At 39.5% G+C, this 15,042-nt stretch overlaps 1 protein-coding gene across 7 annotated transcripts in view; it reads left to right on the forward strand.

Moving 5' to 3' along the window:
* Positions 1–15,042, forward strand: part of EIF4G3 (eukaryotic translation initiation factor 4 gamma 3) — a 370,577-nt gene that overhangs the window by 85,289 nt on the left and 270,246 nt on the right. The window lies entirely within an intron of this gene.

The raw sequence follows: 15,042 nt of genomic DNA on the forward strand, positions 1-15,042 counted from the left end.
CTCTCCCATTGTGGAGCACAGGCTCCGGACATGCAGGCTCAGCAGCCATGGCTCACGGGCCTAGCCACTCCGCGGCATGTGGGATCTTCCCGGACCGGGGTACGAACCCGTGTCCCCTGCATCGGCAGGCGGACTCTCAACCACTGCGCCACCAGGGAAGCCCTTAAATTTTTTATTTTACTTTTTTCCTTCTTTGATTACATATAAAAATGCAGAAAGTTTAGAAAAGAGAACAGTGGTTAATGGGAGTAAATTTAAATATTTATGTTAAATGATAGATTCAAATTCATAAATGAAGGGAAATTTAAAAGTTAGAGGATGAAGATAATAACATTAGAAGCAGATTACAGGGGTATTACAGTGAGCCTAAGGGAATTTAGGGGAAAATCGAGGAGTTAGACATGTCTTTTTTTTGGGCTGTGCCATGTAGCTTGCGAGATCTTAGTCCCCCCAGTCAGGGATTGAACCCAGGCCCTCGGCAGTGAAAGCACGGAGTCCTAACCACTGGACTGCCAGGGAATTCCTGGACATATCTTTATTTTTTAAATAAAAAAAAATTTTTTTTTCTAAGGGAGGGGGGATCTCTCCCCTTATTTTCTCTTTCTTTTTTTAAGAATTTATTTTTTGATTTATTTTTGGCTGCATTGGGTCTTTGTTGCTGTGCATGGGCTTTCTCTAGTTGCGGTGAGTGGGGGCTACTCTTCTTTGTGGTGTGTGGGCTTCTCATTGTGGTGGCTTCTCTTGTTGTGGAGCACGGGCTCTAGGCACGCAGGCTTCAGTAGTTGTGGCACACGGGCTCAGTAGTTGTGGCTGTAGAGCACAGGCTCAGTAGTTTTGGTGCATGGGCTTAGTTACCCCACAGCATGTGGGGTCTTTCCGGACCAGGGATTGAACCTGTGTCCCCTGCATTGGCAGGAGGATTCTTAACCACTGAACCACCAGAGAAGCCCTAAAATTTTTTATTATTTATTTATTTGGTTGCGTGGGGTCTTAGTTGCAGCAGGTGGGCTCCTTAGTTGTGGCTTGCGGGCTCCTTAGTTGCGGCTCCAGGGCTCCTTAGTTGTGGCATGAGAACTCGCAGTTACAGCATGCATGTGGGATCTAGTTCCCTGACCAGGGATTGAACCTGTGCCCCCTGCATTGGGCGCTCAGAGTTTTATCCACTGAGCCACCAGGGAAGTCCCTGGACATGTCTTTTTTAAAAAAATTTATTTATTTTTATTTATTTATTATTTTTGGCTGTGTTGGGTCTCCGTTGCTGCACACAGGCTTTCCCTAGTTGCAGTGAGCGGGGGCTACTCTTGGTTGCGGTGCGCGGGCCTCTCATTGCAGTGGCATCTCTTGTTGCGGAGCGTGGGCTCTAGAGCACGTGGGCTTCAGTAGATGCAGCGCGTGGGCTCAGTAGTTGTGGCTCGTGGGCTCTAGAGTGTAGGCTCAGTAGTGGCGCACAGGCATAGTTGCTCCGCGGCACGTGGCATGTTCCCGGACCAGGGCTCGAACCCGTGTCCCCTGCATTGGCAGGCGGATTCTCAATCACTGCGCCACCAAGGAAACCCTGGACATAGCTTTTAATGTTTCATTTCATCATACCATTCATCCTTGGAAATAGGGTGCTTTAAAGAAACTCACAGTATAGTGAGAGAGATGAGTAAATAAATAATTGTAATCCAAGTGATATGATAAAGCAATAATTCTTATCCTTTTGGGTTATAAATTACTTGTAGAATCTGAAAATAGTCACAGTGCTTTCTCCTCAAAAAAGAGCATATACCAAGTGTTTACGTATAATTCAGAACTTCACAGATGTCCATCAGGCCATTCATAAGGCTCGGGTTGAGAACCTTTGATTAGAGATATGACCATGCTATTATATGGGAAAGGGAGAAGTTGCTTCATTGAGGAAGTGACACTAAGCTGGAAGGTATAAGACTTCTAAGCAGGGCTTCCCTGGTGGTGCAGTGGTTGAAAGTCCGCCTGCTGATGCAGGGGACACGGGTTCGTGCCCTGGTCCGGGAAGATCCCACATGCCGCGGAGCGGCTGGGCCCGTAAGCCATGGCCGCTGAGCCTGCGTGTCCGGAGCCTGTGCTCTGCAACGGGAGAGGCCACAAGAGTGAGAGACCCGTGTACCGCAAAAAAAAAAAAAGGACTTCTAAGCAGAAAAGGGAAGAAGAGGCCTCTAGGAAGTGAAAAATTAGAGGCATGGTTAATGGAATGGTCAGTAGTCAGAAGTGTGGCATGTGTGCTAGGTTTTGTAGCCAAAGTAGAGATGAGAAAAGTGAGTTTTGCAGGTTTTAAGGTTGTCCTAAAGAGATAGAAGTTTATCATGCAGGTAATGGATAAGGTAATTTTTTTTCTTGGTTTGCTTAAAACAAGTCTCAGTTTACACCTATTGTAGATCAACTAAACACCTGTTAATTACTTTTTGAATCCTCTGTAACTCTTAAAATGGTCCCAGTTTGGATGATAAACTATCTGCTCACTGTACTAATTGGGAACCTTCAATTTACATTAAAAAAATAACCTTTAATTTTTTTCTGGCACAAACTTCCTCCAGGCCAGAGTTGTCTGTTTGTTTAAAGTACTGAGATTGGGGACTTCCCTGGCAGTCCAGTGGATAAGACTCTGTGCTTCCACTGCAGGGACACGGGTTCAATCCCTGGTTAGGGAACTAAGATCCCGCATACTGTGTGGCATGGCCAGAAAAAAAGGTACTGAGCTTAAAGGCTGTAGAATTTTATCAGGCATAACTCTTAACATGTAATTTTTGCTAATTATGAAAGTATACCTTCAACATTAAATTATTTTCAAAACTAGGATAGGAAAAAGAAGATGAAAATTTCTAGTAATCTTGACTGATTTCTAGAGGCATCTACTATAACCGTTTTTTGGTATAGTTCCTTTGTCTCTTTTTCTGTGTTGTAGGCTCTGTATAAGATTTTTTTTTTTTTTTCTTATGTGGTACACGGGCCTCTCACTGTTGCGGCCTCTCCCGTTGCGGAGCACAGGCTCCGGACGCGCAGGCCCAGCGGCCATGGCTCACGGGCCCAGCCGCTCCGCGGCATGTGGGATCTTCCCGGACCAGGGCACGAACCCGTGTCGCAGGGGACTCTCAACCACTGCGCCACCAGGGAAGCCCTTGTATAAGATATTTTATTCTCATTTTTCACTGTATTAATGTTAGCTTTTCCTATGCTACTTGAAACATGTCTGAAATAATAAATTGTTGTATGCTGATTTGTTATAAGAATTTAGCATTCACTTAACATTTGACAGATTATTTAAGTTTTTTTTTTTTTTTTTTTTGCGGTACGCGGGCCTCTCACTGTTGTGGCCTCTCCCGTTGCGGAGCACAGGCTCCGACGCTCAGGCTCAGTGGCCATGGCTCACGGGCCCAGCCGCTCCGCGGCATGTGGGATCCTTCCAGACCCGGGCACAAACCCGTGTCCCCTGCATCGGCAGGCAGACTCTCAACCACTGTGCCACCAGGGAAGCCCTATCTCTTAAGCTTTTAATGTGTGTCAGATACTGTTCTAGATGTTGGGAATATAGTAGTGAGCAAACTAAACCTGCAGTCCTCATGGAGCTTACTTTTTTGTGAGATAGAAAGATAGTTAAATAAAAAAAAAATATGTGTGCAATATGCTATTAGGTGGTAATAAGTGCCGTGATGAAAACGAGGCGAGATAAAGGGATAAGGAATGACTGGACATCCTACTTTAGCTAGGGCTCCCAGGGAAGTTTTATCTGAAAAAATGGCATTTAAGTAGAAACTTAAGAAGTAAGGGAGTGAGATTGTAGATTTTAGGGAAAGAGCACTTCTGGTAGAAGAAGGAGCAGTGCAGAGGCCCAGAGATAGAACCTGGAGCATCAGATTATATAGGGTACTATAGACCATGGTGAAGATTTTGGATTTTAATCTAGGTGTGATGGAAAGCCATTGGAAATGTAAGAACAGAAGATCTGATTTTTTTTTTTAAGGTGACTGTACCTACTGTATAGAGGATAGACTGATGAGGGTAGGTGGTTGTGGTTGTGAGGTGGAAAGCAAGACCAGTGGGCGGTTATTGTAGTAATATAGGCAAATGATGGTGGCTTGCTCTAAGCTGGTAACAGTCAAAGAGAGGAGATGGGGTTTGCTATATATTTTGAAAATGGAGTCAATAGGATATGATGATAGCTTGGATGTGGGATGTGAGAGAAAGAAGAGTAAAGGAAGATGTTGTGGATCGTCGCTTGAGCAAGTGAGTGGATGAACATGGTACTATTTATAGGAAGGAACACTGGGTGAGGAACAGGGTCTTTGTTGAGAAAAATTTATATATGTGAACATTATTTTTGTGAGGAGTTAAGCATTAGGTTGTTTCCTGTCGTGAATAACCTACTGAATTTTAACCCTTTTCTGTATTTTGGATTATTTTATAGAGTAACTTTCTAGAAATGCAATTCCTGAGTTAAAGTGTAGGCATGTTATTAAGATTCCTCATAAATGAGGACATGTGACTTCGTAAACTTAGTACTTTAGAGAGGAGATAATCAAAATCCTGTGAGTAACACAGTGCCTGCTACACAGTTTATGTGAATTGTTTTGCATCTAAAGTTTTGAATTTATTTTTGAGTTAGATCAAATTTGACTTTTACTATTAAAAGCTACTGCCATATTTGTGGTCCTTCAGTTAATTTAAAAATCGGGTGTGTCAGTTATATGTGATGCCTATTCTGGAAGGACCAGGGGTTTTAGACAGTAAAAAGTTACCTTAAAATACGATGTCTCTACTTTTTGATCACTTATTTCCATTCTTAGTAATTTAAGTCTCTTCCCCACTTTCACAATGCTGTTGTGCCCATTAACGATGAGTAGGAGGGTAGTTGACCAGGTGCTTAGTCTCCCTTTTTCTCAGCCCCAAGGTTATGTATTGGTCATTATTCTCTAGTGTCTAGGTCCATTAGCATCATTTATGGCATTTAGTGTCATAAAATAAAGGCTAACCTTCAATTCACCTCCTCCTGGCTCCTCATATGGTGCCCATATGTCACTGTAATTGAGTTGGTTAAATTCCTTGAAAGGCAGACACCTGGATAGTCTTTAAAAATTATACAAAGATTTTGCTTTTTAATGTCTGATATGGAAGCTATATGCCCTTTTGTCAGCCAATTTAGGTAAGTTCTCTGCTGCTAATCAAAGAGGTATCAGAAGTAGGGCTCAGCTTTTATAATGCCTTCATTTTACATTTTAGCATGCTTATTATTTATTTATTATAGTCTGGTTTATCTAAGTTTCTCCTTGGAATATTTATCAGGGATGAGAGGGATACTTTTGTCATTATTCTTCATTAACCATAATTAGGGTGATTCGTCATATGAACAAAAAAAGAATAAAGCCAGTATTTTTTAAATGCTTGTAAGAGCAGTATATACTGTGGTAGAGAGGAAATGGCAAAACTAAAGAGGCATGAGCTAATCTGAAGTATATTCATTAATAACTGTCTTATTGGCATGCTTCTGAAGAACAAAATGTGAAATTTTACCATGTTGTATATTTTTGGCTTATATAGTCAGCCCTCCGTATCCAGGGGTTCCTCATCCTCGGATTCAACCAACCGTGGATCGAAATGTTTGGAAAAAAAGATTTCAGAAAGTTCCAAAAAGCAAAACTTGAATTTGCTGTTTGCTGGCAGCTATCTACATAGCATTTACATTGTTTTAAGTATTAGTGTAATCTAGAGATGATTTAAAGTATAGGAGAGGATGTGTGTAGATTATAGGTGAACACTAAGCCATTTTATATAAGAGACTTGAGCATCCTCGGATTTTGGTATCTGTGGGGGGAGTGGGTCTACGAACCAATCCCTCTCAGATACCTAGGGATAACTGTATATCTTATTTAGAGAAATTAGATTTTATGACTATTAAACCAGTATTTTTTTTTAAACCAGTATTTTTAACATAATTACAGAGATAAACAATAAATTTTTTTTCTGGAATAGTGACTTTACTACAAGAAGCAGCAGTCTATATTCTAGGGGATTGGAAGGGCTGTGTTATTAACTGCTTACGAAAAATTCCTTTCAATAAATTATTTAATTTGAATAAATTATTCCTTAATGTCATAACATTTCACAATACCTTTTTTTTTTTTTTTCCCCTGTACACGGGCCTCTCGCTGTTGTGGCCTCTACTGTTGCGGAGCACAGGCTCCGGACGCGCAGGCTCAGCGGCTGTGGCTCACGGGCCCAGCCGCTCCGCGGCATGTGGGATCTTCCCGGACCGGGGCATGAACCCGCGTCCCCTGCATCGGCAGGCGGACTCTCAACCACTGCGCCACTAGGGAAGCCCCCACAATCCTTTTTAGTCAGCTTATACTTTATAAAGTTTTGATTCTGTCATCCTGTAGCTCTGTGTCATGTAATTAGAAAGTCAGCTGATATATATTAAGTAGGCCAACATGTCAATGGAGACCTCTGCACAGAGAAAATTTAGCTTGGGTTGATCGACACTCTTTAAGCAGTTGTGTCCAGCCAGATGTAAATCCACTTAATTGCCCTATAATCCAGCACAGAGTAACAATCCATTTTTCCCCCCAATGGTAAAACACCAGCTGAACTCATTATTTGTTGGTTTATTTATACTTTTTTTTTTTTTTTTTGCGGTACGTCTCACTGCTGTGGCCTCTCCCGTTGCGGAGCACAGGCTCCGGACGTGCAGGCTCAGCGGCCATGGCTCACGGGCCCAGCCGCTCCGCGGCATGCGGGATCCTCCCGGACCGGGGCACGAACCTGTGTCCCCTGCATCGGCAGGCGGACTCTCAAACACTGCGCCACCAGGGAAGCCCTATACTTTATTTTTAAGAACAGCGTTGTTGAGTGTATTTGATATATAGGATATGTAGTGCCTGTGATTTAAATATATCTGAAGTGTAGTATTTAAAGTGTATAATTTGGTAAGTTTTATCATACGTTTATAGCAATAAAAACCTCTACCACAATCAAGAAAATTAACATACCCGTCACTCCCAAAAGTTTCCATGGCTTTGTCATGTTTCTACCTTCCCCCACCGCTGGTCCACTTTCTGTCATTATGGATTCATTTGCATTTTCTAGACTTTGTTTTTTCACTCAGGTTAATTATCCTGAGATTTATCCATGTTGCTGTGTTTATCATTAGTTTATTCCTGGAAAAAAAGTAAACTATGGGCTTAAAATTTAGAGTTGTCATAATCATGTTTCATATATTATTTTTTCCTCCTAATAATAGAGTTTGGTTTTTGTTAAACATAATGTAAATCATAATGATTATACAATTTGGCAGTTTTCTTTTTTAATACAACATTGCATTGTAAATAATTGTCATGCTGTTACATAGCATTTATAAACATTATGTTAACAGCTTAAGTAAGTAGCATGTCAGTGAGATGAACCATAATTTACATAATCAGTTAATTTACAAGCTAGTGTTTGGTTTAAAGATCCCTTCTTTATTTTCTATTTTAAATAACTTTGTGATACATACATGTATAAAATACATATTCATACATTATATATGTGTATATATTTTTTCTGTTTAAAAAGGGTTATTTCCTTTGGCTAACATACCCAAAAGCAGCTTTACTAGGTTAAAATATTGGGTTGGCGAGAAGTTGCATTGTTTTTTTCCGTAAGATGGCTCTAGTAGCGCTTAGTGGTCTTTAACTTCATTCGAAACAGTTTTCTTAGATTCTATTGTGACAGCTGTCCTATCAGCATGCATTAAAAAAAAAGAAACATCAAAATTGGTGAATTTTTGTATAGCCATTTTAATATTGAAGATGGAAGAAAAGCAACATTTTTGGCATATTATGTTTTATTATTTCAAGAATGGTAAAAATGCAACTGAAATACAAAAACAGATTTGTGCAGTGTATGGAGAAGGTGCTGTGACTGATCAAATATGTCAAAAGTGGTTTGCGAAGTTTTGTGCTGGAGATTTCTCGCTGGACGATGCTCTGTAGTCGGGTAGACCAGTTGAAGTTGATAGCGATCAAATCGAGACATTAATTGAGAACAATCAACGTTATACCACATGGGAGATAGCCAACATACTCAGAATATCCAAATCAAGTGTTGAGAGCCATTTGCACTAGCTTGGTTGTGTTAATAGCTTTGATGTTTGGGTTCCACATAAGCAAAAAAACCCTTCTTGACTGTATTTCCGCATGCGATTCTCTACTTAAACAAAAGGAAAATGCTCCGTTTTTTAAAAAATTATGGGGCTTCCCTGGTGGCGCAGTAGTTAAGAATCCTGCTGCCAATGCAGGGGACACAGGTTCGATCCCTGGTCCGGGAAGATCCCACGTGCCGCGGAGCAACTAATCCCGTGCACCACAACTCCCGAGCCTGCACTCTGGAGCCCGCGAGCCACAACTACTGAGCCCGCGTGCTACAACTATTGAAGCCTATGCGCCTAGAGCCCGTGCTCTGCAACAAGACAAGCCACTGCAATGAGAAGCCCGCGCACCGCAATGAAGAGTAGCCCCTGCTCACCGCAACTAGAGAAAGCCCGCACGCAGCAACGAAGATCCAGTGCAGCCAAAAATAAATAAATCAAACAAGTAAATTTAAAAAATAAAAAAAAAAGTTGTGACGGCGATGAAAAGTGGATACTGTACAGTAACGAGGAATGGAAGAGTTGGTGGGGCAAGCGAAATGAACCACCACCAACCACACCAAAGGCTGGTCTTCATCCCAGGAAGGTGATGTTGTATATATGATGGGATTGGAAGGGAGTCCTCTATTATGACCTCCTTCTGGAAAACGAAACGGTTAATTCCAACAAGTACTGCTCCCAGTTAGACCACCTGAAAGCAGCACTCGATGAAAAGCATCTGGAATTAGTCAACAGAAAATGCATAATCTTCCATCAGGAAAACTAACGCAAGACCTCATGTTTTTTTAATGACCAGGCAAAAACTGTTACAGCTTGGCTAGGAAGTTGCGATTCATCCGCTGTATTCACCAGACATTGCACCTTCGGATTTCCATTTATTTCAGTCTTTACAAAATTCTCTTAATGGAAAAAATTTCAATTCCCTGGAAGATGGTAAAAGACACCTGGAACAGTTCTTTGTTCAAAAAGATTAAAAGTTTTGGGAATTATAAAGTTGCCTGAAAAATGGCAGAAGGTAGTGGAACAAAACGGTGAATACATTGTTCAATAACGTTCTTGGTGAAAATGAAAAATGTGTCTTTTAGTTTCACTTAAAAACCTAAGGAACTTTTTGGCCAACCCAATACACACACTATAAAGATAATACTCTTCACATACTGTAAAGTTATGGGCCTTTATGTTGCTGCAAGCATTATGGGAGTCTATCCATTTCATTTTATCTTGATAGTTTCAGGTCTTCTCATTTTCAAACATCTTTGCTAATTCGATAGGTCAAAAGTGCTATTTAACAATTCACAGGAGAGGAAATTGGCAGGTTAAGTGACTGTGGAAGGTTTACATTGATAAAATAATGATGTCATATTTTGGTTGTAAAATTAACAAAGGTTTAATTATATACCCAATTCTCAGTTGTAGGAACGTACTATTTAGGAATTTTTAGGACTTTTTTCTTAGCTTTTTTTTCCTGTTTAATATTTTTGAATTACTGGGTATAGAAAAGGAATGAAATTTTCCTGTTTGTTGTGGCAAGAAGGTTGTAAGGAAGATTGTAGTTTTAAAATTATTATTGTCGCTTTTCTCCAGTGGCATTGCTGAGTGATATTCAACCACAGTTGGAAATCCAAATTTTTGTATTTGGAATTTAATAAAAGATGAAAATCACGTTTAGCGATACATGTACATACATATATTTAAATTGTGTAAAATACACCTAACATAAAATTTACCACCTTAATCAGTTTTAAGTGTACACTTAAGTTGTACTAAATATATTCACATTGTTGTGTAAATACCATTACCATCCATTCCCAGAACTCTTATCATCTTGTAAAACTGTACCTATTAAATAACAACTTCATTCTTCTCTCTCCCCAGTCCCTGGAAACCACCACTCTGCTTTCTTTCCCTATGATTTTGACTACTTTAAGTACCTCGCATAAATGCAATCATACAGTATTTGTCTTTTTTTGTGACTGTCTTATTTCACTTAGCATAATGTCCTCAGTGTTAATCCACATTGTTGCATGTGTCAGAATTTTCTTTCTTTTTCGGCTGAATAATGTCCCAATATATGTGTATTGCACATTTTTGCTTATCCATTCCTCTGTCAACGGACACTTGGTTTGCTTCATCATTATAGCTATTGTGAAGAATGCTGCCATGATACTTCTTTGAAACCCTGCTTTCAGTTCTTCTGGGTATATGCCTGGAAGTAGAATTGCTGAATCATATGATAATTTTATTTTTAATATTTTGATGAATCATTGTACTATTTTCCACAGTGACTCTGCCATTTTACATTCCCACCAAATAGTGTACGAGGATTCCAATTTCTCCACATCCACTCCAACTCTTGTTGTTTTCTGTTTCTATGGGTTTTTTTTTTTTTTTTTTTTTTTTTGCTGTACGCAGGCCTCTCACTGTTGCGGCCTCTCCTGTTGCGGAGCATAGGCTCCGGACGCGCAGGCTCAGCGGCCGTGGCTCACGGGCCCAGCCGCTCCGCGGCATGTGGTATGCTCCCGGACCGGGGCACGAACCTGTGTCCCCTGCATCGGCAGGCGGACTCTCAACCACTGCGCCACCAGGGAAGCCCCTCTTTGGGTTTTTTTTGATAGTAGCCATTCTAATGGGTATGAGGTGGTGTGTCACTATAGTATTGATTTGCATTTGCATAATGATTAGTAATGTTGAGCATCTTTTCATGTGCACCTTGGCCATTTGTATATCTTCTTTAGTGAAATATCTATTCAAGTCTCCTGCCCATTTTTGAGTACAGTTGTTTGTCTTGTTGTTGTTCAATATTAGTAGTTTTCTGTATATTCTGGATATTAATCCTGTATCAGATATATGATTTGCAGATATTTTCCCCATTCTGTGCATCGCCTTTTTACTCTGTCAGTAGTGTCTTTTGAGGCACAAATTTTTTTTCATATTCATGACGTGCAAGTTGTCTATTTTTCCTTTTGTTACTGGTGCCATTGGTGTCGTTTTTAAGAAATCATTACTAGATCCAGTAACAAAGATTTTGTCCTAGGTTTTCTTTTAAGAGTTTATTGTTTTAGGTCTCATATTTAGGTCCTTATCCATTTTGGGTTAATTTTTGTATATGGTGCTAAGTAAGGTCCAACTTTGTTCTTTTGCATGTGGACATTCAGTTTTCCCAGCCCCATTTGTTGAAAAGACTGTTCTTTCCCCATTGAATGGTCTTGGCACCCTTGTTGAAAATCATTTGATCATACATGTGAGTATTTATTTCTGGGCTCTCTATTCTCTTCTATTGGGAATCTATCTTTATGCCAGTTGCACACTGTTTTGATTACTATAGTTTTGTAGTAAGTTTTGAAATCAGAAAGTATATGAGTCCTTCAGCTCTTTTGTTCTCTTTCAAGATTGTTTTGGCTATTTGGGGTCCCTTGAAATTCCATATAAATTTTAGGATGGATTTTTCTATTTCTTTAAAAAGAAGTCATTGGGATTTTGATAGGAATTGCATTGGATCTGCAGATCACTTTGGATAGTACTGACATCTTTAGAATATGAAGTCCTTCCTATCTATGAACATGAGATGTGTTTCCATTTACTTATGTCTCCTTTAATTCCTTTCAGCAATGGTTTGTAGTTTCCATTGCACAAGTCTTTCATTTCTTTAAGTTAATTCCTAAGTATTCTTTTTGATGCTATTGTACATGGAATTGTTTTCTTCATTATTTGTGTTTAGAAATTCAACTGATTTTTGTGTGTTGACTTTGTATCCTGCTACTTCGATGAATTCATTTTCTGTTGTAAGAGTTTTTTTTTCTTGGTGTGGAATCTGTTTACATTGTAAGTGTGTGTGTGTGTGTGTGTGTGGTGTGCATGTGTGTGTGTATTATACATATATAAAAAATATCTTCTTTCTCCATTCATCCTCTGACAGACTTATATCTTAGCTATTGTGAATAATGTTGCAGTAAATATGGGAATGCAGATATCTTTTAGATATCTTGTTTTATTTCCTTTGGATATATACCCAGAAGTGGGATTCCTGGATCATATGGTTGGCTGATTCTAAGGCTTGTATTACTTTGAAAGATCATCTTGAATTTTACAAAAATTTGTAAGATATTCCAGATTGAATATATTTCATCATTTCCTTATTCTTCCTGGGCTCACATTTTACTAATACCTTCAAGTTTTACTTTTATAAAAAACCCATCAGTAACATTATCCTTTCTTTAGACAAATCTCACAATCAACATCAAATATTTATGAACTCTAGGTGCTGCTACGACTGTATTTTTTGTCTTTGTTAAAAATATCTGTTAATTAGATCCAGTCTGTTTTTGTATCTTGCCTTTCTTGCTAAATGTAGAATTGTTATCTGTTGTAACAATTTAAGACTTTTTTTTTTTTGCGGTGCGCGGGCCTCTCACTGTTGTGGCCTCTCCCGTTGCGGAGCACAGGCTCCGGACGCGCAGGCTCAGTGGCCATGGCTCACGGGCCCAGCCGCTCCGCGGCATGTGGAGTCTTCCCGGACCGGGGCACGAACCCGTGTCCCCTGCATCGGCAGGCGGACTCTAAACCACTGCACCACCAGGGAAGTCCCCTAAGACATCTTTGAAGTTACTTTTCTGTGGCATTTTTAAATACAACTGAAAAGCCTCTGGCCTCTTGGAGCTTGCGTTCAGGGCTTAAACATTGAAGATGTGGCAGAGTTATTAAGGATATTGAGACAAACTTAATCCAGTAAATGTTTATTGAATGATAGCTGTGTGCAAGTTTTTGTGTCAGATAATACGGGATAACAGTAGTAGATAATATGATCCTTGTCTTTAAGAGTTTTCATTTTATCAGGTGAGATGGTAATACATTATTTTAAGTATGTATTGGAAAATGAGGAGGACACGTTAGTGACTATATAAATTAGAACAGGTATATGTAAATAATAAGTAAGATTTATTGTTATAGATATCAAGGATTCTCATTAGGCAGAAGTACTTGGAGGAGTGAAGCATGGTTGTAATTGTTCACCAGAGAAAGAAGATGACTAGATAAACTCTAAGAAGCCATAAAGTGCAAATGGGGACAAAGTTTGGACTGTATCTTAGTGGAAGTGGGGATAGGTGAACATATTTCAGTTAAATCCTTTGAGGTGGATGATGAGAATACTGCTCCATAGTGTAATGAGTCATGAAATGCACAGTTGACCCTTTAACAAATGGGGGTTAAACTCTCTGCATGTATAACCTAGGTATATAAAAATTGAGGAAATCTGGTCAGAGCAGTTCATCAAGAGGAAACTGACAGGATACTTTATAGAACATTTTCTTCACTATCATCACTAACACTTACTGAGCACTGACTATGCACCAGGCACTATTCTAAGCACTTCACTTGTATTAATTCATTTAATCCTTATAACAAAGGTATGAGGTAAGTATAATTATATCCCCTTTTTTAGTTGGGGGAGAGGTGAAGTATCTTGACTAACATCATCCACCTAGTAAGTTAGAGGCTGGATTTGAACTCACATGGATCTTTAACATTTATTGAGTGGTTGTTGTACCCCAGGCACTGTGCTGAGTACTGTAATACAGTGTATTGTTTAATCATATGACAACCTTCATTTACAGATACGAAATGGGACTCTCTGAAGTTATGTAATTTGAGTACAGGTCTATCTGACTTTACAGCCCTTGTGAAGTACTACATTTTACTGTGTGGAAAGCTGCCTTCCTTTTGTTGAACTCTCAAAAATAAGGTGTAGAAAGCAATACTCCGTTTTTTGGGGAATGGGGGCTCTTGATCATCTGATGAAAGCTGTGGATCTGCTTTGCAGAACAGCAAACGTACAAAGATAATTTTTACTGCAGTTTTAGGAGAGTTCAAGTATCCTTTGAACCTAGCTAAAGAATCCTAACTCTGATAAGATTCCTTGCTCTAGGCTAGACCAAGTTTCCCCTTGCAAGAATGCTGTGTTGCACTCTTTTCATGATTCTCAGTATAGGGAAATAGCTCAATTGATACTTTGTACATTGTGGGTTAAACTGACAGATACCTTATTAAGATTTTACCAACTTGTCCACCTTGAGGTACCTTTTTCATTTTTTAAATTATGTTTTTAAAAATTATTTATTTTTTATTTTTGGCCGTGTTGGGTCTTCATTGCTGCACGTGGGCTCTCTCTAGATGCAGGGAGCGGGGGCTACTCTTCATTGCAGTGCACGAGCTTCTCACTACAGTGGCTCCTCTTGTTGTGGAGCATGGGCTGTAGGCGTGCAGGCTCAGTAGTTGTGGCTCATGGGCTTGGTTGCTCCGCGGCATGTGGGATCTTCCCGGACCAGGGCTGGAACCCGCATCCCCTGCATTGGCAGGCGGATTCTTAACCGCTGCGCCACCAGGGAAGCCCCTTGAGGTACCTTTTTTAAAGCATTTGTATATGTGGAGCTCATTTATATCCTGGTTATTAAAAATTCTGGGTCTGTTTTGCTGCCTATCTTAGTATCTGCTGAGTAATGACATTTATGAAAGTTAGAATTCCTTGCTGTTAGTATTTAACGTGGATTTGCTCATTAAATGTTAAATCACATACCTAATTAAAATGATATTTAATATATATTCACTGATTTTTCTCCTTCAGAAGGAGGATTAACTTTAAAGATACAAAGCGTGTTCTGTTGTTAAATGTCAGTTATAAATGGCTTTTGAGTTTCGCAGATAAGAAAATAGTAGAAACAGTAATCAAGTCCTTTAACGTTAGAGAACTTTGAAAATGTGTTTATTTAAACTCCGGGGTATTCCCTGTAGGGCCATTTTATAAAGTATTATTATTTTTATTATCTAAAAATAACAACTGATGGGGACCAATTTAAAATGAGTCATAGGAAATTGGACTGTCGTAAGTAAATTGTGTGGTAAATGGA

The sequence above is a fragment of the Lagenorhynchus albirostris genome, chromosome 2 (genome assembly GCF_949774975.1).
Source record: "Lagenorhynchus albirostris chromosome 2, mLagAlb1.1, whole genome shotgun sequence".
Taxonomy (NCBI): domain Eukaryota; kingdom Metazoa; phylum Chordata; class Mammalia; order Artiodactyla; family Delphinidae; genus Lagenorhynchus; species Lagenorhynchus albirostris.